Below are 22,125 nucleotides of genomic sequence, written 5' to 3'. Positions count from 1 at the left end.
AACCAAAAAGGAAAGAAGAAGAAGCTCAGGGGTATCCTTAAAAAGCGGGTGGCGTCGTTTAAATTTGGAGCGTCGCACGTTCGAAAATAGCAAGCTGAGCTTGCTTTTATCCTACGAACGTGATCCCACTTTGCTACCTACCCTCCACTCTTTTCGATCGTTGTCTTTCTCGCATCCAATGTGACCTTATTACGTCCACTACAAGCGGAAGTGGCATTAAAGCAGCTGTATTTTCCGATGTACTTCCTTTCAGAAGTCACTCATCTGCCACGAGAAACGTGTCTCTCTCCCAATATATATATGCTTTAAATTAACACAGCTTGTGGAAAACCGATAGATATATCAATCATTTTTCTATTAATTTTCCCGATTTGCATCAATTAAATCAATACTTCCTTAATTGCATTATAAAATCAAATGGAAACTAGGTTACAGGCACTATTGTTAACTCAGATATTGCCAAATTTTTCCTCTAATGATAATTTGTTAATTAAACGAACATTTATTTTAATAACGTAAGTTATACATAAACTATATTAACTTACTATTTTTTTTGCCTAATATTCATCCCCACTTTTTCGACAGATTTGCTTCATTTCAATTAACACTTCCCACATTGTTGCATGACTTAATATTTATAGCTGGGAATAATACAAGTTTCTCCATCAGAAGTTAACGACACTCGTGTTTCCAACATCACAATTAAATACTAATTTATTTCATATTCTCAATTCATTGTTTTCTTGGCATGATAATGTTTTAATATATTTGTGTTTTCTGTTAAATTTTGAGAAATTTTCATAAGGATTTTTTTCAAATACTGACAAATCATATTTTGAAATTTAGTTTAGTAATGAAATTTTGTATCTTGAATTTACTGGAACATAAATTTTAGGCAGATAATGTAAAAGTTCTTATAACGGAAACTTGGTCGATGTAAAATTTAACTAGTGAGTACATGGAGTAAAAATACGACGAAACATGTTGAAGAAGCATTGAAGATTGAAATGGCTCTTTATGGGGCCAGTATTGCCTAGTTTCGAAGCATAAACAAACTGAATCACCGATAGGTCGTAAATCTATTCTTATGGTAGAAAAGGAATCTGAGTCCACCCTTAAGATTAGTAGCCTCTCACAAAATACACACGCCCACTTACAATTATAATAAGCTCGTGCAGTTATAAATGTTTTGATATACACACATGATTTTTTATACAACTCATTACATCTTTTAACAAATTCTTTTGAACTTATTTCCTAATAATAATCCATAGTTAAACCAGCGTGGTAAACATGACTAAAAATATATAATTAAATTCTCTTGCCCTACTTAAAATCTATTCAGCAATTTACAATAAAAAATAAATTATAATTATTAGCCAAAACTGCGACTTGTTAAAGAAAATTAATAAAGTTTTCTTGTAAGATAAATGAAAAGATCGTCTAGAGGATCATTTACAATTTTATTATCACGTTCGATTGTAGAAGAGCAGAGATTTATCTCTTGAAAAGATTCGTTAAAAATAGGTTCGTGTCAAATCTTGCAATTTAAGCTGGATACGATACTTTGTCAAGCAGTCCATTGCGAAACAATTATGAGAGAGCCTCCGATTACAATGCTAAACCGTCAACATTATTAAACGCTGTCGCATTATTTATTGCGGACACGGGCCATTATTTAAACTGGATCTGAGAATTCTGGATGTGCGCGTGCTCAAGATGTTAGGCTTATCGCGTACCCCTCGTTGTTCGTACGAATAACTTTCTAGTTCAATTTTAACGTAGTTTCCTAAAGCCAGTAATTTATTAAAAAAGCTTCTTACGTTTATCACACGTACCGGCGAATCAGCTCAACTGATAAATATTTGAGTATTTTTTCGGGCTCCCAAAATTAAGACTCGTTCTCGTATTTCTCCGATCGAACTAATCGGAAGTCATAAAGCAGCAAAGTCAAAGAACAGCTCGGTTTGTTTTTTCGTCAGTCGCGGATTTATGCATACATATAATTGGCCAGATGGCTCCGAATTTTATTTCAGCGACGCTAAAATATGACGGTATCCGCTTCCCCGTGTCATTCCATGGCTATTTTTGAACGTCATAGACTTCCACGGGGCATTCGACTTTACTATATCGCCACGGAATTCAATGGTAAAGAAACACGAGCTTCGCCTGAACTTCATCGAATATTTAAAGCCAGTCGTGAAATTTTTTCCCCTCCTATTACTATATATATATATATATATATATTCCAGACGGATAAAAAAATAACTTAATTACATCTCAGGATTTTCTCTCTCGAAATAAACTTATTAACAATTTCAAAACAATTACTATACGTTTCTAACGAAACGATCATTTCTTTTTCGAAACTGATCCATGATACAAAATATAATAAAGACGGTAATTTAACGATAAGAAAAAATTGCAAATCTCATTGAAAATCGTGTTCTCAAGATGGATTCAAACATGCAACGGATCAGCGTAGCATATCAAACTTTTTATTGCCATTATATTACACGTGCTGCCTGGGAAGCACAGTTCAAATTTGATTCGCGATGAAGTTACGCTCGCTGCTCTGCTGCATGTTTGGATCTACCCTAAGGAAGCTTTCGGGCATAAAAATCGTATAGTTACATAAAATTGTTAAATTATTCACACTTCTGAATTGCAGACAATATTTATTCCGCCTGAGGTACAAGTAGGCCTGGAGGAATGCCAGAACTTGCCTCTGCTTTAAGATTTAGATTTTTACAGAATTACCAAAATCTCCGGAATGTTCATTATGAAAATTAATCCTCTTAACGAATACAAGATTTTGTTTAATTCAAAGCGAGAAATCTACAGTACAATCACCAATGTAAATAATTTTAAGGTGATGTATCGCATAGTGCAGAATGAAGTATTGTTGAGGAAGCAGTTTATATATATATATAGATAAATGGAGAAAACGTTTTTTCAAGATTGGTGTTAAGTTTGGTTTGTGGAAGGGAAGTGAGGGGTGAAGGGGGGGGGGCTTTTTTCATAAATCGGTTTAAGTCGAGGGGATTGGAGTATTAGCGAGCGTCGCGACGGCAAGAGACGGTCGAATTTATGTGGCGCGTGCGCGAAGCGTCGTGGAGAACACTGACGCCTTCTTGAATGAAAGCTTCGCAGTCAGTTCGCATCAAGGCGTCCACCCTCGCTTCCCACTCTCGAGGATTTTATTCTCCCAGATGATTTCCCGCGGAATAGTTTCTGTCCAATATCATACGATTTGTACGCGTCGTTCTCTTTACCATCATATCGATCCTCGTCGACAGGTTGGTTTATCACTCTTTTCATTAAATATTTTTTTCCTACCCTCCTTTATCACTATCTTTAAATAAACTTTGTAATAAACTTAACGATTCTCCACATACACATCTCTGTTCCATTTTATTATCATTCGTGTACAGTTGCATGGCTTAAACTTTCAACCATTAACAAGTTTTCATTATTATTTTTATTACTTCTTCTATATACATGCGTTCTGACGATTATCAAATTGACTGATATTTATAAAAGTAATTAATGATCAATCGAGAAAATACATTTCTATGAATTTAGATAATGCTAACCTTGCGCAAAATTAGTCTGACGTGCAAATTTCGTCATATTCATCAATGTTTAAAATTGCTAGTAAACTATTAACCATCCCTTTTGGTTTTGTGATTTCTACTAAATCCACTATAAGTGATCTATGAGAAAGCGTTACGCTACTATTGAGTTTATGACGCACTGATACTATTCTAGGAGCCATATTTTTCAACAATTTCAGACGAAAAAAAAAACAGCCAAACTTATAAGAGAGTAGTACGCTAGCTAAAATAAATCATTGCTTAACGGTTTATCGTAAAGTTTTCGCGTCTGGTAATTCGCAGCATTATTTACAGAAACTTTAATATTCGTTGAATTCGCTCAGACCGAACATTTACTTCCGAGAAAAGTTTGATCGTTGCTGATATAAATAAAGAAAAAAATCTACAAAATTTTATAATTCAACTCGTCCCAGTAAGTGCATGTATCGTCGAATACAAATTTTTTCTCATCAAGGGCATTTTGAAAAAAATTTAAAAGATGGAAGGATCATTTGCAAATTAAAATGGAATAATGAGATTAGTCGCGTGGTCCAAGTGTAATTGATGCAGCAACAATGATAAATTAGAAAAATGAAGAAAGGGTGAATAAGGAGCAGCGTGGAGAGTCCGCCCGTGTAAAATTGAAGCATAGATATAATTGGAAGGAATGCAGTAAACAAGAAGCTGGGCGATTAAGGGCTTAGAAGTAGAAAAAGCGGAGGAGCGTAGGCGATGTTTCTGCTTGCTGGATCCGTCATCGTCAATTCGTTTTGCATATTTTCTTTACGACCGATCACGGTCGGCTGCTGTATTCGCAATTTTCACACATCGCGCTCTCGCCAACTCAAACACACCGAGCGGCGTCGCCTGTTAAGAAACCGCAGATGCGAAAGAGTAAACAATTTATGCTTCGAAACCCCTTTTTCGGCCTCACTCTCTTTTTGCACCTGGACTTTCAACGGGAAAACACTCTTCTTTGTGAAAAAAAAGGAAAGAAAGTCTTACGCTCATGCCACGAAGACACCGGAAGTCATACCACGGAGCTCCCCCCCATCGGTTATCTATCGAAAATAAATTTAGCAGTTGGCATTTATAGGCGTCGTAAATTTTCGGCAAATTGGAATTAGAAAAGCAGGGAGTCATCGTAAATAACGCGGTCCCATTTTCAATCGCGCTTACACCATTTGCCATTAACACCTGGAGCACTCTGTGCTTTCCAAGCTCGAGACTTCCGTAAATCGGAAATTTCATTTTCCGAGCTAACTTTGGATCCCGCAAGTGGAACAAGCTGTACGAAATTGGATAAACATAGTTTTATCGAACGAACGCAAATGAGAAAGGGATATTAAATGTCCTTGCTGGTGCTTGATACGACTGAACATATTATATAAGAGATGATCTTAATATAACCAACACTCGCTGGAACTTAGCCATATTCATACTTATTATAAGCGTTACCCTCTTCTTAAGCTGATACACGATTGAAATTTATCGAGGAAAGAGAAAAAAAAACCTCGCCCTTTCAAATAATCCCTCGAGAATCGAGAGGACACATCCTAGGAAGTGGAAATAAGTTTCGCAAGTCGGACAACAAGGGTATATAATCTACTTTCGCGTAAACGCGGTGGAAAAATATTTTGTCATTGAAATTTTAATGTTTTCGCAACGAGTTTGGTTAAAGTGGTAGGTAATATTGCATTTTCGGGCTGTGCACGACTCGCGAGTGTTAAGTGGTTTAAACAAATCGCTTATAAACTCTTGGGAGTGTTTATTCTAAATTTGGGGGTGGAGGGGAGTGTGCACGATTTTGGCAAGGCTAGGGGTGGGGGGCATAAACAGGAAGTTCATACCGAGAGAGAGAAGGAAGCAACGAGAGTGTTGCTGGACAGATGCGTATAATTTACTATCATATTAGACTGGTAAACGAAGAAAAGGAAGAATAGAATAGTTGGCCTTCGAGGTAACCGAGGTCAGTGACCTATTGCTTTTACCAGTGGAAATGAGATTTCGCCTACTTTAGTTTACTTCCCACTTTTTGTATTATATACTAAAAACGTTAGTTACACTCTTTTCATATTTCCTATAACAATTTAAAATCTCTTTGCAACAAATTAACAAGCTCGAATATTATTTATATCGTATAGGATTGAAGGAAACTATTGTACTATGACTTCTAGCGATACTTTTGCAGGTCCCAGTTGCCAATGGTCGAGTATAAGGCAAGAAATTCGTTTTTGAATAATGTGAGTATGCTACAATTTGAAGTTTCTATATAGAATTCTATACAGAAAATTAAATGAAAACTAACAATGGTAATAATATTAAAGGTCTCATCAATTTTACATTAATTTATTACTAGATTAATTAATAAATATAGATTTTTAACTTATATTTCTGTGAATAAATTTATTTTTAGCTTACTACTGCTTCTATCGTAGCTGTGTTTTTTTCTTCCAATTGAGAAAATGTGTTTGTACCTTATTATACAACGGACCGTTCATCTTCTGGATGTTTGGGGGCTACTTTCATCTGATTCATTAAACGGGCAAAAATGCAGTAATGAACGTAGCCACACGCTTATGAAATAAATGAGTTTGGGGGAGATTAATCACGGTTTGCGACAATGAAATTGAAACGAAAGCAGGAGAAAATGAAAATTTTGGCATATCCAGCGAGTTCTCCGCGGGGGAGTCGGAGCAGAGTACGTAGCTGTGAAATGTTGCAGAAGGAAACAGCAACGCAGTCCAATTATCGAGACACTAGAGTACCACCGAGAGTGTTCTTTGGGTGGTCTCATTTGTATCCAGACATACATGTTTTCCTTTGTGGAATGAAACAATTTGTACGAGACTGGCCAACCATGCAGACTATTCGTGCAGGAATCATTGCGGACTAAGAAAACACGTTTAATGGGAGCCATGATAGACTGATAACGATCAAAATAAATACGACCATCATTTCTAAGAATGGATCCTGAAATATTACTTGTGAATCATATATTGATAAACAGTGTGGAGAAAAGCTGATGTGTTGAAGATGCGATTGTACTCGCTATTTTCAGTAAGTATATAGAACTATTTATTTTTTTAATAAATTTCAATATAGGAGCTCATTGATGCATTCGCAGCTAAAATTAAAAGCTGCCTCTGGCTGGAGATTGATGAAAAAGCGTGATTCATTTGTGTCTGAAGTGCTGGACGAGGGTGTGTCTTTTTCCGCTTTGCTGCCGCTAAGATAAAGTTCGCCAGCAAAGGGGAACAGGCCGATCCTCCCGCACGAGCTAAGAGATACATTCGAATAGCCTAATTACATTGGAGTGGGATCACATTTGGGAAAGATTCGCGTCAGTGAGTATTCATTACATTAAACTTTTTCAACGATCTTTTCATGTGCCTTGAATTTCTGATAGTTTCAAACTCACTGACTCGTTATTAAAAATCGTAATTAATTTTGGACTAATCATTAGGTATATAAAGTGGTTAAAAAATAAGATAATGTTAAGAAAGTATAGTGACAAATCATTTTAATTGATTTTCTAAATATAATTTTATTGAAATACATATAAATAATATAAATTATATCGTTACACCATAAATACACATGTTTTGTATAAAATAACCGAGTTATCTAAATTATCACTGGAGTCTTTTACTTTGCAGAGGTTTAACGATGAGAGTCATAGAGAGGATCATCATACGCGAAGACGAGAAAGAAACGAACACGGGAAAGAAATCCATTCCCTTGGACTTCCGGTAAAAATAGAAAGAGATTAAGGGTGAGGCAGCCAGATAGAGAGAGAGAGAGAGAGAAAGATGAAAAAGGAAAATTTGGGAAAGTTTGGAGGGAGTCCTCTGGCGCTAAAACGGAAACTGTAATTGTGTCGAACTTCCGGTGAGAATAGGGAAGTCATTGAAATGGATTTTTAGCAAAGTGGCTGCCCCTCGAGGGGTATTAAGAGGTCGTTCCCGACTTTGAGATATTTTCGTCCTCGTCGTCGTCGTCGTCGTCGCCGTCGCAATTGCACGGCGTTCCTTCAGCTGCTGCGTGTTATACTCACCTCCCTCGCAAACTCCCCCTCCCCCTCCCCTGCGACCCCCTCCACCACCACCAGTCGAAACTCCATCTCCATCAGGCTTCCCGCCCGATCAAGGCAGCCGACGTCGTCATCGTCGTTATAACGCGTCCGCATCATATATAAACCGTCTAAAAACGCTCTTGTAACGCGCGGGTGCGAGAATAATGTCACGCGCCTTGCTCAAAACATCAAGAAAAAAATCACCAAATTCCTCTAGTCTAGCCTACTTGATGTTGTTGCCACTGGAGCACAGAAACAAACACACACGCACAAACTAGAGACTATCATTTAGAAAAATAACCTCGTTTCTCGCTCGGATGCTGTCGACCATAAGAACCGAACGAAAGGATATAGGATTTCAAGCACCAAAATAACCACAATGTATCAGAAATCGTCTATATTCTCTCTCTCTCTCTCTCTCTCTTCGGATCATCCAATCATTCTCAGAATAAACACTCATCCATCGGATTCTATCAATATTTATTTTAATATCGTTGTATAAATCCTCGGATGGTGGAGCTATTACGAAATATTCTGTTAAATCGGCGCGTAAATTGTAATCGAATTGCTCGATTGGTTGAAAATATTAGGATTATATCGAGCTACGCGGTTAAGGGCTCGCAATTTTGTCAGCGGCTTGAAAGTTTCACGTTCGCTTTGATGCAGCAGAGCTTTCGATTGATCTATTTCTAATATTAATTGCTCGAGTTTCGTTTCGCGAGATTCTCCTTTAGCTCGAGCGTTGCGCGTCTGCGGGGTATAGCCCTGCGTTGGGTTTGGCACAGATTTCTGTTTTCGCAGCTGCGGAATAGAAAGCGAGCCGCTAAATAACCGCGGACTGCGGAGAAATCGAATCTCTGAATTTAGGCACGATTGTTTTTTCGATTAATCGAAGCTGCCGCGTGTTCCCTTTCCGCCTGCCGCGCGTTTTACAGCTTTCCACGAGATTTATGTGCTAACGAGAAGCAACGAAATTACCAAGCTATTCTATTACGGGGATTAAGAAAAAGAAGGAATAACGAAGGATAATCCGGAGACATTAATTGAGACGTTTAGCCGGTTAGCTACACGTGACGCGAGTTTAGCAAGACTGCTTTCCGTGTCGGTTTAGCGAGTTTAGCGAGTCGCCCGTGACAGGATACGTCGCCCAGTGATAATTTGATTGGCAAAGCAAATAACGAAAAGCTGCTCTTCGTTATATACTCGAAAGCTTTCCTCTCGAATAGTGGATGTACTTCGCTGCCAGTACCGAGAAAAGAGCTTGAAAGCAGCTCTTGCTTCGCCGATAGGATAAGGTAATGTTCCATTCGCTATTATTTATCATACACCGTATCGATTTTTAAAGTATACCGTGCACTGTACAAAATTGCGCGGTTCAACTTTTAGCTATATGTATAGTGCATAGTATAGAAAATTGACTGAGAAAGTACGGAAGGAAGTTAGCTGCGTGATCCATATTGCGAAATGCATTGAAGAAAGAGGTTTTTTTGCTTTTAATGATAGGAGAAAGGGAAATTTTATGTTTGTTATTATTATCTATCTTAAAGTAGATGAATTTTGTGCAGTAATACTGTGCAAAGTTTCGCGATCGAATTGGCAGAGAAAGTAGAGAGTGAAGTTGGTTGTTGGGTCGACGAATCGATTTTGCACAGAGCACGCTGAATAAAAAGCGTTAGCGCGTTGCTTCGATCTAATTCGAGAAACGAACAAGTTGGCTTTTCGGCCTCGCTTATGTTTTCAACGTAGTGATTGAATGCGGGAAAACTGCTGCTATGGGTGGAAGGAAGCTCGCTGGTTGAAAGCTAGTAATCACCTAGTAGACGCGAATACGGCACATGTCGTCGGCTACTCGGCTCAGGAATGCCGAGCCATGCTTCACTGGCGCACCATACACGCAAATTGCCACGCTTGCTTATATCCGAAGGAAACGCCGTGAAAAGCTCGAATTTCCACGAATTCTTTCATGCTCTTCGTTCGCTTAAAAACACTCAAAGACAAAGGCATTGCAATCTTTCGTCAAATTTTCAGCTGCAAACATCATTTTCGCGACACTACACCTCGTCTTTTAATAATATTTTAGTAGAGCCCCAAATTTTTCATTCAACTCAATTGAGACTTCTTTAGGGATTCAAGAATTTAAATATCATCATTCTGCTGGACAACGAGGAACTTTGTCATTTAAAAATATATAGCACACTTTTAGAGGAAAAAGTGTGAGAAAAGAGGATTGACATATCCTCGCAAATATTTATAGTTCTTATTCCGGAAATTCAATTCATTTTTTTTTTAAGCAGAGAAAAATATGCTGAAAATTTGATCTATTTGCTAAATTGAAATTAAAGCTTCACAATATTGCAATCTGGTATGTACGATCATATAGCCTTAAACCTGAATGAGATTGTAATTTGCAAGCGAGATTTAAATCTGTGTGAGAAGAAGAATAATGGGAGAGTATAGAAGCGTTCGTTGTTCTTTTTCGACTCGAGTGATTAAGAAGCGTAAAGTGCACAAGGCACAAAGTAAGGTTCTTTGCCGGATTTACATTGTTGGCTCAATCTGTAGTACGAAAGAATTATTCGTTGCTGTTTTGTTTCGTTAGCCTCAAGAATCCTAAAACGCGAATAAGATATCACTAACACAGCACAAAGCGTAATTAATCGAAGAAGCTAACAATAAAATCTCAGACTTGTGTGCTTTGTCGGTGACGTAAAGTTCAACGAACATTAATAATTCACGCTCTTTGTTAACTCAATTAACATTTTCATCATCAACACACTCTGTAATTAAACTAATTTTCTATCTTGAAAATACTTGGAATAGCTTCGATATAAAAATATCCACTGATTTATCCAACCTTCTTGTGTATTCGCTGCAGCTAGATTAATCGATTAAAAAAAAAATATCTTACTCCTACAATTTTAAAACGAGTAAATATTTTTCAACTTTAAATTGGATAACATTTTTAAGATTTTCCTCGATAACGCTCGAAATTGCTGTTTAGCGATAATAGATATATATAGATAGGCGAGTAATATTTTCTTACACAACGAATTTTCCTCAGTGCAATGTAATAAGTTTTTTCGATTATTTGCAAACCCTCTTTTCTACGTTTTTAAGCTTGCCTCTTGGATAATAGAACTATTAAAAATGATCAGTCAATAATACTGGTAGAAATGACTACTTGTACACTCAGACTCGAACAACGACACAGATACGTACATACAAGTCTAGACGTGACGCCATGGCCATATATCGTCATAACGTTCGTCCAATGGTTGATCGTGGCAGGCTTAAGGTTATCTTCAAACGGCTACTAGAGTATCCATTTACGAACTTTCTATGGATCACGCGTATGGCTACTTCATCATATTTGATTGATCATCTTTAATCGCGATAAGAGATTTAATAAAGCGGCAGTACTTTCATGTCTGATAAAAAAAGCCTTTGAAGACCGAATAATCTTAAAGGTCTAAATAAAAGATTTGGTAATCAGCGTGAATTGATGCGTTCAGTAACAGTTTCCTTTCAGCGTCTGGCAACTTAAAATATAGTATACATTCAAGTGTCAGCCACACTTGACTCTACTCGTTCAAACTACACTAACAGCCCCGGCTTATACGTGCGAGTCTCGCCAATTGATGCATGTAACGTACAAACCATAATATAACACCCGCTTTTGCATTCCTCTCGACCAATAATATATTTCCACATGCATATAAGTATAATAAAATTATACTTTACAAGGCAATTAAATTGTACAATTGAAATCACATTAAGAAGAGGTTGGGCTCACTGTATAATCAATCCCACTGGAGTAACAATATTTTGGTATATATCGAGCCAGCCACTTTTGAACAATCGTAGCTCCATTTTTCGGTTCCTCTACCGGCGATACACACACGCAAACACAGGCACATGCACCAAAACAACTTGCGATAAATTTTGTCCTGACGCCATGAAACACGATCGTGCCGCTACAGCTCCTTTGCTAAGAAAATTTTAGAAGGTGACAAATCGCTCTAAATAAACATTCGATACCATAACACGAAGCGTTTCTACACGTTTCCAAAGCTAAGTATTAATTGCTATTTTTAGTCCTGTTGACGCTTACTCAATAATGCTCTGTTTTTGGTGATTTATCTGCAGGAGGATTCTCGAAAATAATTATCGCTTTTCTATCGAATCATTTCGAAACGTTTAGTTCGTTACGACTTTTATGTAATTTAAAGAGGCAAAAAATAATATTGTGAGCTCGTTCTCGAATTAGGATATATAAAGGCAATGTGGAAAGCGGAAGTACTTTATGGGATTGCAGAGAGGGAACAGTGTAAAACTAGTGGAGGTTATGAATGGAAAGTGTTGAACAATGTTTCGAGAGTAAATTTCAGTGGTGCGGAATACCGGGAAAGCTGAGTAGCTTATTTGCGCGCTATTTCCGTCTCGAATCCATGACGACGCAACCCCGCACTGGCCACCCCTACCCAACAAGCCTACTTCCAGGAGCTTAGCCATAATAAATATCGGTCCCATTCCAATCTCTCCTCACACCGGTAGCTGCAGCATACCATCATCGTTTGTAAATTCGTCCTCTCTCTCTCTCTCTCTCTCTCTCTCTCTCTCTCTAATTAAACATTCTGCCTTCTGAAAGAGGTACTTCGTAATGCGAAACAAATATCAAACGGACTCTCGAATATTTTTCCACTACATACGTATAATTATTTATGTATAATACATCAAATTGTAACATTATTGACGTCATACTTCTCTCTTTCAGCAGAAATAGTCCATTATTTGTAAGATTCGTTAAAATGGTTGTTGAAATAATTCTTTTAATATTAAAAGTTTAAAATATATCTTTTTATTTGTATCACAGAGTTATAATCGGTTAGACAATTTTTTGTATATTTTTATTAGTTGAGTTTTAAGTCAGCATGGATATTTCTCGAAATTTCAGAAAATCTACTTAGTTGCTCAAGGAACTTCCTTCCAGAAGCTCGTATACAAAGTTGCGCTAGTTGCCAAAACTGCGAGCCAAGTAGCTGCTACTTCGACTGATGCGCCGCACGATTTTATAATATCGCCTACGTGCAAATTATGCACTCAGGCTTTCGGACGACACGTGTCGATTCTTATCTGCTGAGATAGCCCAATCGAACTAATGGTAGTCGGAGGTGCCCTAAACCTCGGCCAACAGACAATATTTATGAGGATTCAAGAGTTACAAGGTTTTTGTACAAAGGGAAAAGATCTACCGTGCCAAAAGCGCGCAAAAATAATCAATGGATCCAGGAAGTGTACATAATTCTTAATTCATACAGATTTGTTTACAACAAAAGTTATTAGACGGTTTTCTTCGACTGATTATACTAGATTTTATTAATCATATAATAAAAATATTTGTTTTGTATTATCTAAATCACAATTCGACAAAATTTCTTCTATTTTCGTTTCTATACCTTTTTTTATATATCAACGAGACGAAGAACGTTTACTTGAAAAAGAATTTTTGTAATTCTAAATAATAATCGAATCAATATTTGTTTGCGACTAAATTAATATTGTGTTTGTAATAGTACTCGGTAAAAAGAAATAAATATGTGCATTGAGAGATTCAAACATATATATTATATAGGGTATAGAAAAGATAAGCAAGCAGAGAAATCAGTGATGCGTTATTGTTAATTATAATTTATGCTTTCCCCCCTCTAAATTTGTACAAATGTTGATTGTCCTGAAATGTTCTTGTCATTCGAAAAGCGTCTAAATTTTCTCACTTCTTGCTTATTAGCTTACAAAGATCTAACAGTCGTAATGGATGTAGCTGGAAAATTTGATTTATGAGCTACCACCGCGAATGAAACTCATTATTGTCAACTCAATTACATGCAACTTCTGTCAGGGATCATTCGAGCACGACGATACGTCCACGTGGATTCTGACATAAAGTGCACTATAATACTTTATGCCTCATTGATCGAGACACTTGTTCAAGGTGCTCAAGCATTACCATCTTCGTGACTGTTTAATAAATTATTTTAAAACAAATCTTGCTATATTCATGCAATAACAAATGAATTGAAATTATTTTATTAACTTGAAATAATTTCTAATTAAACTTTAATTCTCAATTAAACTGATCTTTTCCTACAATTTCTCAATTACAGATATATGGTCACGAACGTTCATCAATTAGAAGAAATATTTTTATAAATAATACAGAGGCTATATAGGTGTAAGATGTCAGAAGAATGTTTTCCGATATATTTATTTCTTCCACGTTCGCACTGCAATTTTTTACCATATGCCATTGAGAATGGATTATTTGAAATTGCTTCCAATCTATTCTAGGAGATGACGCTGTTTGCCGATCTGTTTTATCTTAAGTGCACTTAGCCTTGCTGAGGAGACGTACGAATTAAAAATAATCTAAAAAACATATAAAAATCTTAGTCATATTCCAAGCGGTGGTAAAGAAGATTGCCAAATGATATTATGATTAAAGGTAGTGTAGTTTGTGAAGTGTAAGAAAATTATGGCCCAAAAGAATTTTTTCTTGAAAAGCGGCTACGTTCGGATCAATGAACGCCGAGACTTCAATACCAGTAATATTACCAATGTTTACCTATGTATATTATTCGAAGATAACCGTTGGTGATATTACAAGTTAGGTACCGAAGGGTAATATCGATATACCTAACTTAATCGTAGTATGCAACATAGCTTTTTTGAGATATAATCCTTTAGAGTGATATTCCCCTTGGGTGTCATAGACTAGACTACAAAAAAATAACTTTTCCCCAAAATAATTATCCACCATTTGATCTCTCTCTCTCTCTCTCTCACCAATATATAGTATATATATATCATGTAGTTAATTTATCACTGGGCAATCTTTTTTACAACCAATTCTTATACTTACTGTGGATAAAACAGTTTTCTCAACTATATACGTAAGTTACCAACAATGAATATTTATCGAATTATTATAAAAGACTACAACATTATGAAAGATTATTACGAACTTGAGATCATTTATCCGTAGAAAAGATACAAAAACAATAGCACAAACTGGAGATTATTATTAATTTTATAGTAATTAAAGAATAAACCAAACAAATCCAAGGTCACTAATACACGCGAACAAGAGTATCTCGGATCTGTCCATATGAAAAAAAGTTTCTTTTCTCGACAGTTGATATTTCTTCTGGATAATGTCCTTCGGCACGAAATCAGGACAATCGACGAGCACATTTACAATGAGAAATGGCTTTGTGCGGAAACCTATTAACTAGACTGCTCCACTGCTACAAATATTTCCTTAAAAGAAAGAATGCAAGACGAAATATAAATTCCATCTTATCGTTCCATCGACAATACTTTTTCCTCCACTTCTTCTTCTCTTCTATATAAATCGACCATATAACGAACGCTGTGTGATACAAAAAACCCAGATATACATATATCTCTCAACATTTTCAAACTCTCCTCGCATCCTTCTCAAGTACAAAGACCCAAGAGATAAGAGACATTCTTCATTTTTACTCCTCTTTAATTAACTTAGTTTCAGAGAAACTTGTATAGAATCATTCAAGCAGATAGAATCCAACGTACTACGATCTGTAATAGTTTTTAGTCCGCTTAAAGTTTTGTTCGTCCATCCGCAGCAAGAGAAGTTAGAGATAGGATAATTGGTGGTACGGTAGAACTTGGTACTGCAAAATCATATGGAAATAACGAAGCTGTATTAGCGTTATGCCGATAGCTACACACACACACATACACAGTCGGAGAGACAAAAACTCGGTAAAATGATTGTAAACGCAGCTCGTTCTCTGCAATATACAACGGAGAGTTGATAAGATTGAGCGTGTGTAAGTGAAAATTGTGGAGACGCAACGCGACGTAAGGGGATATTCGTGTGTGTGTGTGTGTGTGTGTGCGTCGACGGTCCGACGTGGTGGCCCCCTTTTTCTCGATGTCCACTGTTCGAGAGACCCCTTGGCCTCGCTTATACTGCTACCATTGTCAACCTCGCTCCTCAGCAGTCTCGCTTCTCAGCAGCAGAGTGCAGCAGAGTTCTTCTCACCACAGTTTCGACTCTGCTTGCGCTGCTTCCTCGACTTCCTCGCTCGCTTAGCCATACAGCCCTCTCTCTATATGGCTCAGCATTATTATTATTATTATAACTATTATTATTATTATTTGGGTCGCGGCAATGTGGCGCCAAGACTCCCGATGCACGCTTTCCACCCTTATACATATACGTACACAAGTGCAAGCTTTTATTATCCTGACGTAAGATCAAAGCCCTTGTGTTCTTTTCATTCAAGCAACCGAATAAATAATATGATAGGGAATATTTGCACCGAGACACGGATGACTCTTTTGTCTGCTATGATTAATATTTTTCGCAATAAACAAATTAATATAAGCTTTTATTATTCCTACGTGAGAACGTAGTCCTTACTTTTTTAATTAAAGCAATTCAATGGGAGATGCTAATAAATATTTTCATAAAAATACAGACGACTTTATTCCTCTGTTATAATTCATTTATATAGCAAAAGATAAATCAACGCGAGCTTTTATTATTCCGATGCGAGATCACAGAGAATGCTTTCTTAAATCAAACAATCTAATTAAGATGCTGGTGAATATTTTTACCGAAACACAGATGAATAAATCCTTTTGTCACAAAATTGTATACTTTAAAAATTGTCACACTTAAAGGAAGATACAGGCGTTACTGCGAAGCACGGGTGTCTTTTACACTGACTTTTATTAAGATTCTCTTCGTGATCGAAATTTCGTTAAAGCAGCGCTTTAACATTTCCATTGGAATTTTCCTTACCAGTTGATTTGAAAAGAAATCAAGCGCAATTCCGAAAACTGTCAGTTGCAACAGTAGCAGTGCTTTCGCGAAGATGTGGTGTCTTTGCAAGCTTAAACTTTGCTCTGCTTCTTATACGCTGTAGACTGAACAGATTTTACAAGAATTTTACATTTACCAATAGAATCCCCAAGAATTATCCACGATATCTGCAAGTTCCAGACAAAATCATTGCAGTTTTATCGCAACCTCGTGATTCTACAGCTATGCACGATATTATTTTTCTGTGTGCATATATACATAACGCTCATCCTGCGAGCTAAGAAGGTCAAGCAAATTTAGAGTAACGACTTTATTGAAGCACGAGAATGAAAATTGCTCGATTGAACTAACCTAGAAGGGATTAACTGTAGAGTATAGATATATAGGCTTTCAAACATTGCACGAAATATCCAAGAATTAATTTTTGGCTTAGCGAAATGCACCCGAGTTAAACTTATCCGTTTTGCTGCGATCAGAGGAAAGATTAGCCACGAGAAAAAGGATAATTGAGGCAATAAAAGCTTGACAAAACATATTGCATGCAGTGTGACAAATGAGCGCTCGTTGTTCTATTTACAAAGTGTCATTGCGTAAAGCTTTATCTGTCGAACAATACACTTTGAGAGATTGAGCTGCGCACGACTGGTTCGAGGTGAAAATATACTATATCCGACGAGCCAGAATGAGTTTTCACTCAAAGGATACCAGCAGTGATTTCTAGCTACGAGCAGCAACTGCCAGTACCCCGCCTTAATTAGTTTTACTTATTATTATTAGACGCGGAGAGACTTCTGTGAAGTGAAACTTCACTGCAGCTCCAACCAAGGAAATACTCAATTAATTTTTTCCACTGATGAATTATCGTGGGATTTTTATAACTGCGATAGATTATATTCTATATAACTAATTTAGTCCCCATAATTACTGATAATGCTTCCTATATATCCAGACGATCGCTTTACGTCATTTTACTCAGTTTGACAACGTTGAGCTATTAAGTTTCAAAAGTGCTAGATTTTTTAGAACTACAATCGATTATTTTATACAAATAATGAATTTATTCCTAATAATTGCTGGTAAAGCTTGCTGCACATTGCGAAGAATTAAGTAAAATTCTTCTCAGTCTGACAGTGTCGTTCCAATACGTTTTTATACTACTTAATTACAATACATTTTTGAAACTGCAATAGATTATTATAATTAAACAATTTATTCCCTATAATTGTTAATTACACTTGCTACAGTGAGAAAAGTTTTATACAATTTTTCAACCTATTAACAGTTATTTACAATATTAAATAAATTAAGTTTAAGTTTGTTGATATTATAAATAGACGTTAGTAGGTTAAAAAAATAATATAAAATTCTTTTGTCTAACCACGTTGTGTGCCATCAAGTTTTTCTATCGCTAAATTATGGTGAAATTTTTAGAACTGCCATAAATTATTCTAAATAGTAAATTTATTCCCAATAATTGCTAATAATACTCGCTGACAATACTGTGATATGTCGTGCGTTATCGTGACAGGAATTAGTAAAGTAGTGAGGTCGATGGTGCATGATTAGTACTGAGAGCTCTATCTACGTATGATTTAATTACTTAAACTCACAGAGCATTCCATCTGTGAATATTTTAACATGTAGATGAGGATCGTGTACGCAGTGATTAACGTCTGTTAATAAGTAGTTGGTATGGTGAAAAGGGAGGGGGGGGGTGGGAGTAGATACTAGAGGAACGTAAATAATGAAGAGTAGAGATGATGGAAGGTATACATATATATAGTATATATAAGTATACATAGCTGGAAAAGCAAAATAGATGCACGTGTCGCTGATTGCGTGCGAGCAATGAAAAACGACAGTTAGCGAGCGTTGAACGTATGCCAAAGGCGTTATCTGCATTACAGAAGAGCTCCGGACTCCGAGTTGCTCGATGCACGGTGACCTGCTATAAGGTTATAAGGCGAAAGACACCGTAAAACTTACTGTAATGCGCAACTGATATTTCTTCAAATCACGATATTTATCAACTTAGCATGCCTCCCTACGAAAGCTTCACTATAACCGCAATTTCATCCACTTTTATAAGACCATTGTAACCTTATTTCATTCGAGTTTCAAACCTCTGCACACTAGGTTAATTTTTATATCATTGACTCATCCTTTCGTGGACTAATGGCGTTTTGTACAAAATTAATCTAAGAAGAGACATCAGAAAACTAGCTGTAATATGAAGCTGATAATTTTTTAGATCACGAAATTTATAAACTTAGCATGTCTTTCTATATGTAGTATATATATATGTATATATAGATTTGAAAGCTTCACTGTGTAACTGCAATTTTACCCACTTTCAATAGATTGCAACCCCATCTGAGTAATCGAACCTCTGTGTCAGATTAGTTTGTACCTCATTAGCTCATCCCTTCCAAAACCAATTACATTCTGGCTGTAAAAAAAATCTTTAGCTAAAACATTATTCGACATTTCCTCAGCGATATACTAAACCTCGCCAAAAGCTGACCCATTTTCGTCAACGAAACTTCTGCAGGAAAAAATTACGTTTATCCGGTTGTAAGAGTGGTGAGTTTACACAGACTGACCTTGGAAAGACGACAGAGGAAGATAAAAATAGCCGATCCCTCTGATGTTATCCTAAGCCCTTTTAATCGAAAGTATTCGTGTTTATAATACGAATGTTTTTCGTGACCTTCGGAATCAGTAGTCTTGTCGATATTCTCATACTTGTGAAATTATTATTTTTTAACACTACAAAATAGTTTTTATAATGTGACAGATTTTCGTCACTTTCGAAATCAGTATAGTGTTTTCGATGCTTATACATACTTGCGAAAATATTGAAATGAATTACTATATATATATATTCTATTTGTGACTCTTAATTACATATTTTACGTTTAGAAAATCATGTTTATAATGTGACAGTTTTTTGTGACCTTCGGAATCAGTTGTGCTGTCGATATTCGCATACTTGAGAATTTATTTCAACGTGTCACTATATATGCATTCTATTTTACTCTTTCGAACTAGATTTTTTACGTTTAAAAGATTGCTGGGATCCGCAATTGTATTCAGTTGTGTAATACGAGGCCGATGAGTTAACGAACCTTTCGACCATGAGCGTATCCTGATTCATAGACAATTATCGTTCCAAAGAACGGAAAATAACGTGTTAACGCTTTTTAGCTCGACTTAAACGTGTCTATGTCATCGATTTATTTCAAGAATTTAGACGTATCCGATATCATTTAAAATGATCCTTGGCTATATTGTTTTTCTTCTGCGTTTTTTGTTCTTTGCATTGTTCAAAAGAAAAAAGTTATACCTGGTGCACACTGTTCGCTTCAGCAGAGAGAGAGAGAGAGAGAGAGAGAGAGAGAGAGAGAGAGAGATCATGGAAAATACATGAAACTTATTAAAGGCAGCTGTTTTAATTGTCGACAGAAACTCTGAGTAAGAAGAGAGGCGTGGTAGTTGGACACAATTATTTAACAATTAACAGTCTAATTAAAGGTGCGCTCCCAGTTAATTCAGTGATGTCGAAAAACGTCTAAGAGGCGTAGCGGAAGTAGAAGAAACGTTGCTAATGTCGACAAATCCATCGTTCTCTATTGTTTAGACAAATTAACGTGATATTTTTGTTACTGATGCTTATAACTTTGATGGTTGGTTAACAATAGTCATTAATACTTGTAATGTGATTGAATCGTTGCATTTTTATATAAATTAAACGTATAAATGACGTCACGAAAAGAATATCTGTTGCAATAATATTTTTATATGTACGAAATGGATCAATTTTATGATGAAATTTAAAAGTAGATATTTTTGAAAATATTGTGATGACACTGCAAGTTGGTTGTTAGAGAATTATTTCTTTTAATATTAGAGCTACAGTGTAGTTTAAGGATTAAAGTGTCAGTGTACCCCTGTGTGTGTGTGTGTGTGTTTTAATTGAATATTCTGTCAAACAATCAGGTTTTATAGAGGCTTTGAGATAACCTCGATGAATAAGGAACGTTCGAAAGTGACAGCCATTCGCATTGAGATTTCCATGCAACAATTAACAATTACTAAAATTGATTGATTTAATTAATACAAAATAATTAATACGAATAATGTAGAATTATAGAAACTTGGAGGAAAGAAGGTTCGATCTACAGCCCCGAACTACTTTTCTCTTACAATTTAACCAGTAAATTTGTTACAACAAATAACTTTCTATATTAATTATTTAAATAGCTTGTTAAAATATTAAAAATTACAGCTACCATATATTTAACTTTAGAAACATCGAGTCGACGCAAAAATGCGTTTCATTTATAGAAAAGACGTTTAATAAATCTCCGATAGACACATTTTTTGGGTTATCGCGAGGGTTATCGTTTGCACACATTCGCACATAACATGCTTCGTAACACATAACCAATGAAATAACATTTATTCGGCATTATTTGTCTCTTATCGGAGCTGTCTCCGTCGAGTTCCTTTCAGGAAAATTCTTCAATCTGGCAGCGTAAAATCAGAACGAAGGAAAACAAAGCATCGTAAAGAAAGAAGCGCGCTATGCTTACAGGCAAAGAGGTAGGAATCAATTTCTCTCCACTACACCCCATCGTGACTCATCGGGAAGCTATGAAGGGAAGAAGTACGAAAAAACAACTGGCAGTAGGAGGATGAACTGTGGAAATAAAAGCAGAAACATCCTATCGAACTGAAATGGGGTGCGTCCCTTAGCCTGAAAATTGTTGCCATCTATTTGCGATGATGTATAGGCGATACACTGCGGATATATATATATATATATATATAGCCAACACCAACAACTGATATAATGTATTAATGCAAAAGAATCATTTTTGTGTAGTGTTTCGAGGCTGCGGAGAAACTAAACTGTATATATAAACGTGTTATTACGCGTAGTCGCCCCTTCATCGGTTGTATATGTATATATACAGGGTCCGCCGGTTAAAACGACCCAAAGCATATATAAGAAAAGACTCGTGTCTCCGTAATTATTAGATTTATCAAAATTTTACATAGAACTTTTCTGAAGGCATAAAAATAAAAAAATTTCGAAACTGTCCTTGAAAGCTTGAATATCTTTTATAATTACGGAAATACGCGTGTTTTAGCATCGATGCTTTATTGCGTTTTAAGTGTCGGACCCTGTATACATATACAATATTATATATAACGTGCTCTGCCTACCTATAAGTAAATATACATATTCAGGCAAACTTGTCTAGTTTGTCGAGTGGGGATGAAATGAAACGCGAGGCGAGGCGAGGCGAGGCGTCCATGTACGCGGGGAACCCCTAGCTACGTAGTAATTGCTAAACCGAAAACTCTGAGCTAGACGGCGTCGGTGGTGGCGTCCAGGATAGGCGCCACGACGCCGCCACCGCCAGTCTCTCCCTCCATCACTCAGTTCTACCCCGGCCCTCGGTGCTTCAATCCCTTATAATTCAACCGTCAATATCTTTCCAGCGGGAAGACTCTAGCTTCTAGATTATGCCACTGCAAATCCCACGCGATGACCCTCTCAAGTTATAACATGC

The sequence above is a fragment of the Prorops nasuta genome, unplaced genomic scaffold (genome assembly GCF_024137725.1).
Source record: "Prorops nasuta isolate Cenicafe-Biocafe unplaced genomic scaffold, Cenicafe_Pnas_1.2 PNAS00005, whole genome shotgun sequence".
Taxonomy (NCBI): domain Eukaryota; kingdom Metazoa; phylum Arthropoda; class Insecta; order Hymenoptera; family Bethylidae; genus Prorops; species Prorops nasuta.
This window is presented reverse-complemented; position numbering follows the sequence as displayed.